The sequence below is a fragment of the Mirounga leonina genome, unplaced genomic scaffold, assembly GCF_011800145.1.
Source record: "Mirounga leonina isolate KUSES-001 unplaced genomic scaffold, KU_Mleo_1.0 Mir_154, whole genome shotgun sequence".
NCBI classification, from domain to species: Eukaryota; Metazoa; Chordata; class Mammalia; order Carnivora; family Phocidae; genus Mirounga; species Mirounga leonina.
Genome location: NW_023270389.1, coordinates 4,865,045 through 4,874,405, shown reverse-complemented (window position 1 = coordinate 4,874,405; position 9,361 = coordinate 4,865,045). Strand labels below are relative to the sequence as shown.

The following is a 9,361-nucleotide window of genomic DNA, read 5'->3' as shown; positions in this document are numbered from 1 at the left end:
TATGGAGGTTCCTCAAAAAGTTGAAAATAGAGCTACCATATGATCCAGCAATTGCACTACTGGGTATTTACCCCAAAGATACAAAAGTAGGGATCCGAAAGGGTACGTGCACCCTGATGTTTATAGCAGCAATGTCCACAATAGCCAAACTGTGGAAAGAGCCAAGATGTCCATCGACAGATGAATGGATAAAGAAGATGTGGTATATATATATATATATATACAATGGAATATTATGCAGCCATCAAAAGGAATGAGATCTTGCCATTTGCAACGACGTGGATGGAACTGGAGGGTATTATGTTGAGCAAAATAAGTCAAACAGAGAAAGACATGTATCATATGATCTCACTGATATGAGGAATTCTTAATTGCAGGAAACAAACTGAGGGTTGCTGGAGTGGGGGGTGGGGTGGGAGGGATGGGGTGACTGGGTGATAGACACTGGGGAGGGTATGTGCTCTGGTAAGCACTGTGAATTGTGCAAGACTGTTGAATCTCAGATCTGTACCTCTGAAATAATGCAATATATGTTAAGAAAAAAAAAGAAGAAGAAGAAGGTAGCGGGAGGGGAAGAATGAAGCGGGGGAAATCAGAGGGGTAGATGAACCACTGGAGACGATGGCTCTGAAAAAAAACAAACTGAGGGTTCTAGAGGGGAGGCGGGTGGGAGGATGGGTTAGCCTGGTGATGGGTATTGAGGAGGGCACGTTCTGCGTGGAGCACTGGGTGTTATGCACAAACAATGAATCATGGAACACTTCATCTAAAACTAATGATGTAATGTATGGGGGTTAACATAAGAATAAAAAAAAAAGAAAAATAGAACTACCATACAAAAAATAAAAATAAAAAATAAATAAATATGCTGACTTTTTAAATCCTAACGAGTTGTTCCCTTGTGTGCTTTGAATTTCCCATCAAGGGAAAAATGGGAGGTTGTTCCAATTTTGCAAGATGAAAAAGTTCTCAAGATCTGTATACAGCAATGTGGATACAGTTAACGCCACTGAACTGTATACTTAAAAATGGTGAAGGGGGTACATTTTATATTGTGTTTTTACCATAATTAAAAATTTTTAAATTTAAAAAAACTCAATAAACACATCCACCAAGATAATTTTGGTATATTTTTCTATTCTTCCCACTGAGGACAATGTAAAACCCTAGACATATATATAAAACAAACATAAGAAGATGCTGAAGGTGGACAGAAGAAGGCAGAGAGGCTAGGGAAGTCAAGACCCAAGGAAATACTCAGTGCTGAGTTTTTTGGGTTCTGTTTTTGCTTCATATATCCCAAACTTGGAGCTGAAGAAGTCAGCAGTCTAAAAATGCCAACGGGTGTAGACAACTTATACCTGGAGATCACCAACACGTGGGTAATATTTAAAGGCATGAGACCAAATGTGGTCCCATGGAGAGTTAATAGAGATTGAACAGAGGAAAGGTAAAGCAGACTGTTGCCTCTGGAAGAGGAAGTCATAATAAAGGAGTCTGACAAGGAGTGGTCAGAGAGGGGGAGGGGGAAGCCACTTATGCACCAGGCATCAGGCTCATATTGTATACAAATTATCTCATTTAATCCTCACAACTGCTCTATGGTTTAGGCACTATTATTATTTCCACTTTACAGATGAAGAAAGTGAGGCTCCTGGCTACTTTGTCACCAGTGTGACCCCTGACCCTCAAAGTACCACCGAACAAGTCTGTGTGTCTCTCACTCCTCCACTTGTTGAAATAACTTTCTAGGCCCAAGATGGGCCACCCTGCCCACAGTGCCCCTGCAGCAAGCTGAAACAGACAACACTCATATCCCCGTAAATGCTCTGCTTGACCAGAAACACAGTATGTCCAGTCAGCCAAGCCCCATCACCCAAGCCAGCCCTGGGCTCTGTGTCTGCTTTCTTGTTCTTCATTCTTCATCCTATAAAAGGGTCCTACCTCCCGCCCCATTTTACAGTGCTCTGAGTGGAGACGGTCTGCTTCATGAAGTGTTAGATAAAGTTTGTATTACCTACAGGGTCTTCTTTAATCATTTTTAAAAACACTTAAGGGACACCTCGGTGGCTCAGTCGGTTAAGCATCTGCCTTCAGCTCAGGTCACAATCTCAGGGTCCTGGGATTGAGTCCAGCATGGGGATCCCTGCTCAGTGGGGAGCCTGCTTCTCCCTCTGCCTCTCCCCCTGCTTGTGTGCTCGTGCTCTCCCTCTCCCTCCCTCTCTCTCTCTCTCTCTCTCTGTTAAATAAATAAATAAATAAATAAATAAATAAATAAATAAATAAATAAATAAAACCTTAAAAAAAAAAAAAAAGATTTGAGGGAAAGGGCCAGAGTGCATGGCACAGAATAAGAAACAAATTAAAATGGAGTCCTTCAAATCACTGTCTTTGGAGTCCCTGGGCCAACCACGTACAGAGACATTCTCACTGGTGACATCCTCCTTAGGTTCCAGCGTGTGCCTCTCCTGGGAGCTCGCTCATCCTCTCTCTTCTCCTCTCAAAATCCCAGGGCCCACAAGCCAGAAGCTGCTCATACAGGTTCACATAAGTCAACTGTTAAAATTTCAAAAATTTTGCAAACCTGTTGTTAAGCACAGCCATTATTAAAAACTGATTTATGGGGGCGCCTGGGTGGCTCAGTCGTTATGCGTCTGCCTTCGGCTCAGGTCATGATCCCAGGGTCCTGGGATCGAGCCCCACATCGGGCTCCCTGCTCCGCGGGAAGCCTGCTTCTCCCTCTCCCACTCCCCTTGCTTGTGTTCCCTCTCTCACTGTGTCTCTCTCTGCCAAAAAATGAATAAAATCTTTAAAAAAAAAAAACTGATTTATGTAAGTTTACATTTAAATACATTAATATTTAAAAAGGTAATAAGTACTCAAAACACATCACTTCCTAATTATTTTACTGCATGTTACATTCTATGCCCCTGAGATGATTTACATCTATTGCTCTCATATGGTGGAAATACTTTATAATAGTGCACATCTCTATGCAAACGCCACCACAGATGCGGGCAAGTGCTGCAAATCAGGGTTTTGGGGGCGTGTTTGTTTGTTGTTGTTGTTATTGGAGAGGTAGTTGTTAAACCTACTGGCACTCCCCTCCCCTCCCCCCACGAGAAAACTGAAACCCACCTGTTACTCTACCTGCGGACCAATTTAAACTCGGCGTGTCCCGAGTTCCCTTTTCTGAGCATGCTCTGGGGCCAAGAGCTGAACAAAAGAGACCTACTGAGGAGCTCTTTGAAGCGGAGAGCTGGAGAGCCTTCCATTTCCTCAGATGAGTTTTACCATCCATAAAATTTGCACCTGCTGCTGGGTTTTTCTAAACAGTGCATTTACAAATCTTTGACTAATCCTGTTTCTTCAGTAGCAGGTACAGAACACAAGTATTCAGTATTAAGATGGCTTATGAGAAATTAGTGAGAGAATACAGCAGGGAAGTGGCTTTGGAAAAGCTGAATCTCCCTCCCAGGAAGGAGTCAGGAGAGACTGCGTTGTTGTTGAGAGAAAAATCCTAAAAACAAAGCAAATGGAAACACGTCTTTCTGTGAGGGGGATAATAAAAGGGAGGGGAGCGCCCCTTCTATGGTTTATGAGTCATTTCCTGTTTTAATTCTTCCTGTTTGTCCTTGGTTTTTCCACAAGTAACCGGTGGAAAGGCTCGACCTTCCACTCTCACCACCCTTCCGGGGTCATGATTACCGCAGTCCTGGTGTTGGGTGAATGGCGGGGATTCTGGGGCCCTTTGGTGTTCAAAGCTGTTAGGGTCCAGAAATGACATCTAAATTTGCAAACTTTCCGGTGGCTGTGAGCCTTTCTGATTGAATATGTACATAAGAGCTCTGAGGGAGCCTCTGCCTTTTATCTCTCCCTGTCTCCTCTCCTCTTCCTTTCTTTCTTTCTCTCTTTCTTTCTTTCTCTCTCTCTCTCTTTCTTTCTTTCTTTCTTTCTTCTTTCTTTCTTTTTCTTCCTTTCTTTCTTTCTTCCTTCCTTCTTTTCTTTTCTTTCTTTCTTTCTTTCATCCTGCCTTTTCTCTGTCTTCCTCTCTCTTTCTGATCTATCCCCTCCCCCATCCCCACTCCCCCCCTCCACCACCCCCTTTCTTTTTTCTTGGGTGTTACTCTCAGTACTTCAAATGCATCTTGATTGGGGGGGTGCTATCATGAGGAGAGGAAATAGGAGGCTGAGCATATGATTTTGAGGCTCATAACTGAACTACTTTTGGTCCACAAGAGGCATGAGAAAGAGACAGATAGACAAGGCAAAGGAGACAAACAGTGTTCATTTGAAAGAGGAACTGTAAAAACGAAACTTATGGGCCTTGTTTACCTTTTTCTAAATAACATCAGAGTACTTACATCTGAGAATAATAATAGTTCTACCCTGTGTAGCTACTTTCTCGTGAAGTATTCACTGCAGTAGCTGGAAAGAGCATGAACTTTGTTGTGGGGCTGCTCTGGGAGCAGGCCCGGCCCCCTCGCTGGCTGTGTGACCTGTGTGGGCTGCTAAGCCCGTGTCCTCAAGGCCCACACTTGGGCCGGCCTCATGGGCACAGCCTACTGACTGTTAACCACCAGCGTCCTGGTTGGTGGCTGACTGTGCTTACCCTTTGCTGAATGTTTTTAGTCAATCCTAATTGAACAGTGTGCATGAAGAACCTATCACAGAGTGACTGGAACATAGTGGTGGATGTTCAATAAATTTTAGTTCTGTCAGTTCTTTTCCTACCCACCTACCCCCAAATATTTTCACCAACACAGTTCTATAAGGAAGCAGTAAAAAAATACATATATTTATATGTTACTATTATGTTCCACAGCTTCTGTAACAGAAAGCATAGACACAGAGGTGAGTGGGTTAAGAGCACGATGATCAGAGGCACCAACCCTTGATCAAGGCTCCTCACGCCCCATTCAGAGCACTAATGGCAAGACTCAAGGTCTCTCTGATAATCAGTTAACAGTTTTAAAGTGGAAAAAGCATAAAGTTTGGAGTCAGAAAAATCTGGGTTCAGACTCTATCCTTGTCACTTACTATCTGTATGATCTTGAAAAAGTCACATAACCTCACTAAACCTGTCTCCTCATCTGTAAAATGGGACCAGTATACCTAAATGTTTCAGTGGGATAATGTATGTGTAAAAGGAACTTAAAATGAGATTCTCTCTTTTTTAATTTTGGCTAAGCCTCCAAAAACCATAAATAAAACAATAGATGCTAAGTTCTCCCCACATTACAGAGCTGGCCCACTTTTTCAGGAATCTACAAAGATGATGAGAAAAAGCTTTGTGGCCCTTAACACTTCACTTCTAACAGAAGTTGAGGTTGAAGAGAAAGGAAGGACAGAATTTCTCTGCAAAGAGTTGTGGGAATGTTGTGTTCTACACAGCACAGGGCAGGGGATGTCCCCTCCCCTCAAGCCAGTTGGACGGACTCCAATAGAATCATAAGTGGCAGATCATTCAGAGTGACATGTGTCCTCTGGAGTAAGGGCTATGAAGAGAGGTTGTGGATAGATGGGCCTAAGGCCACAGAGCAGAGGACTGGTGACCATCTGCAGATGACGGGACAGATGCAGGAGTGTTTCCCCAGACCAAACATAGGCTGTCGGAGGTGGAGTTGATCTGGAGCCAGTTTGAAAGCTCATCACTCCATAGATGTCCCCCATGACCAACTTTGGGAAGCTCAGTACTGAGAATTGAAGTTAAAACCAGCCAATCAGATAAGAAGCATCACCTACATCGCAGGAATTACAGTTAAAGATTCCCAGTAGAGGAATCTTTGAAGAACTTACAAAACAGCCAGTAATGTCAATCTGCCCCAATCCAGATCACACGGATAAAAATGAGCTCAAACCTCCATTCTGCATCCTTTGTCAATGCAATCCCCTCTTTTACTGCATTGTTCTCATAGTCACCTTTGACTCCAAATTCCTGCTTCTGCTAAATTAGTTCAGTTTATGGATCATTTGACCACCCATGTGCATTTCCCTATTCTTTACTACCTTAAACCCAGAGAAGAGTCAGATCATTCCCCAAATTTCTGCCTAAGTAGCCCCATTTACACAAAGCTGTTGCATGGATACAACATTACGATTGTAAGAAAGGTTTTGGGGGCACCTGGCTGGCTCAGTCATCAAGCGTGTGATTCTTGATCTTGGAGTTGTGAGTTTGAGCCCCACATTGGGTATAGACATTACTTAAAAAATGAAATCTTTAAAAAAGAAAGGTTCTGGGAAGAAAGGCTGGTTTACACCAGAACAACACAGAGTCAGCTATTATTTTTATCTTCTCAGAAAGCATTTCTATCCCCATTCTTCTGGTAATAGACCCTTCCCCTACCCCAGGCAAAAATGTAGTCACATGACCTGTGTTGGTTGATTGTAGTGCCCTATTTCACTGACGCTGATGACTGGTGCAAGGGATGGACATGGAATCCAAGCAAGGCTAATTAGAACCTGTCTCTGGAATTGTTGCACCACACTGGTACCGCTTTCCCCCATCCCCCAACAAGCTCTCTCTTTATGGTTGCTGAGCTGGGTCGGCTAGCAACCATGTTTCTTACCACATGACCAAGTCCTGTCTGCTGCAGGAAAGAATGAAGTCAAAGAGAAACAGAGTCAAACAGAGATGAGCAAGGCCGGAAAAGGAGGGAAGGAGAGAGAGAGAAATCTAGCATCATTATCCAAGTTTCCACTTTTCGTCCCTGTAGCATTGGTTTCTGCAATTCTTCCTTAGTTGTTACAAATTCACCTAACATCTTTCCAAACTTTGTGACCCACTAAGATCCCTGTTTTATTTAAGGTTCTTTGAGTTAAATTTGTGTCACTTTCAAACATAAGAAGCCTGATTAATACAGCAAAAACCTCCCAATTAAATGTTGGGTATCTCTGGCCTTAAAAGCCCTTTCCCTACTCTGCCCCTAGAAATGTTCACCCACCCATTCCTGTCTCTAGTTTTATACTCTTTTGATGACTCCACTCTCTTTCCTTGCTCTTCCCCTTCTGCCTTCTCTTTTCTGTTGCTTCCTAGAATCAAAAGTAAATTCCTTCCCTTCTGTATGTCAAACAGTTCAGCCACTTTTTTCACTATATCGGTCCTGAAATCCATGTCCTCAGATCACATCCTTTACCATAAGTGACTTATCAAGGTATTTTCCTAAATACAGGTCAATACACACACACACACACACACACAAAGTTTTGGGCCATTTGTTGTCTATTAGGGAAAAAATCCAATCTAGATATTCCCTAACAACTTTTTGGATAATTGGTCAGGTAAATTATGTCAGTTTTCTCATCTACAAAATTAGATTTTAGAGTTAAAGAGGTTATATAGGTAAACTATCCTAACCCCTTTAATAAGCTTAGAGAGTTAAGTAGCTTGTCCAAGACCAAAAAGGAGTTAGCAGTATTATCGGGGCTCCTGATTCTTTGTCCAGAGCAAAAGAACAAGCCTTTATTAATGCTAAAAAAGAACAAGCATTGATTAATGCTATAATATAGGTTGGTTTAGGTTTGCAAACTCAATGTTCAGAAGAACCTCTGAGCTTCAGTCCCTCAATTATAAATGACGTAAAACAGACCATAGTTCTCAAACACTTTTTAAAACCAGAACCTTTTATTTAAATGAAATCTTATACTGACTGTGAATAAGAACAAAATATATAGTGATAATAATAAATATATTAATTCGATGCTTCAAGAAACAAGATGACAAAGATTTACTGGAGGAAATGCCTATGAAAGAAAAAAGAGAGGAAAGGAAGAAGGACTGGATGAGTAGGGTCTCAGACTGCTGTGCAGTTCTAAGAAAGTTCCATCTGGGTTGATGAGTCCTCAAGCCAAAGTCACTCAACAGAGGAATCTGTACCTTGCAGGAAAAGACCTACATTAGTATTCATACCACATCCAATCAATGACTAGGGGCAGCCCATGAAAGGGGGGTTTTTGTGCAGATACAATGGTGGATTCAGAGCATGCTGCCAGAGTCATCAATCAATTAGGCTTCCTGCAACAAAGGTGTAAGTGGTGTACTTTCGATGCAACCTCAAAAAAAAAAAAAAATTTTAAACAGAAGTTGCATTTGGGTTATTTTCTATATCTTCCACTTCTCTCCTTATTGTATTTATGTGTAAATAAATGGAAGATAAAGAAAAGAACCAGATGGAAGCTATAGAGTTGAAAAACACAATACCTGCTATGACAATTCACTAGCTGGGCTTAACAGATGCAAAAGAAATGATCAGCAAACTGGATGACATAGTAATAGAAACCATCCCAACAGAAGTAGGAGGAAAAAACTCTTAAAAAAAAGAAAGAGAGAGAGAGAACAAAGCGCATCAGTGAAGTGTGGCACTATTAAGCAGTATAATGCAATTGTTATCAGATACCCAGAGAAGGGTGCGGCTGAGAAATATTTCAAGGAAAATGACCAAAAATATTGCAAATTTGATACAACGATAAACTTACATACCCAGGAAGCTCACTGAACCACAAGCAAGATAAACATAAAAACTACCAAAGTAATATCATAACCAAATTTTTGGAAACCAGTGATAAAAAAAATACTAAGTGATGCAAGATGGCAGCCACCATGGGCTCAGACAATTTATGAAAACCAAATATACAGCCTTAAAATAGAATGTGGACTTAAATACCCAGAAGCACCCCCTTTGTAAGATTTGCAACAAAAATTAATATGAATGGAGTTAATAGTTCTAATGGAGTGGTGGACCCAAGAGCTATATCAGTGCTAGCAAAATGGCATTCACATAGCATCAAAGTTGTCCTGCAAGAGCTCCGGCACCTAATGATGTCTAAAGAAAACATGAAATTCCCTCAGCTGCCTGAAGGACAGTGTTACAGCAATTAATCAAAAAGAGAAACCACAGGCCCTCCCCCCTCCCCCCATTCGATTTAAGCAGTCATTTCCACAGTAGTACATTTTCTAAATATGTCTTGTAGACCTCAAAGTACTGGAAAGGAGGCTCCCATTCAAAGGCAATTTATCTTAAGATATTGTAAATGATACTAATTTTTTGTCCATTTGAAATATATAAGTTGTGCTATAACAAAAAAAAAAGAGAATACTAAAAGTAGGCAGAGGAAGAGGAACATTACATACATGAAAAGAAAGGTAAGAATTATGGCAGTCTTCCAGTAAAAATAAATAATGCAAGCCAGCAGATAAACATCTTTAAAGTGTTAAAAGAAAAAAAAGAAAAAACACTAGATCTAGAATTCTATCAAGAAAATATCTTTCAGAAAGGAAGGCAAAATAAAGACTTTTTAAGAAGAACAAAAGGTTAGAAGAACTCATGACCAGAACTAAATATTAAAAGAAGTTCTTAAGGTT

General features: G+C 41.1%; 1 pseudogene; it reads left to right on the top strand.

Moving 5' to 3' along the window:
• The first annotated feature begins 1,334 nt into the window (after positions 1–1,334).
• On the top strand, positions 1,335–8,878 carry LOC118013783 (annotated as a pseudogene).
• The last annotated feature ends 483 nt before the right edge of the window (positions 8,879–9,361 follow it).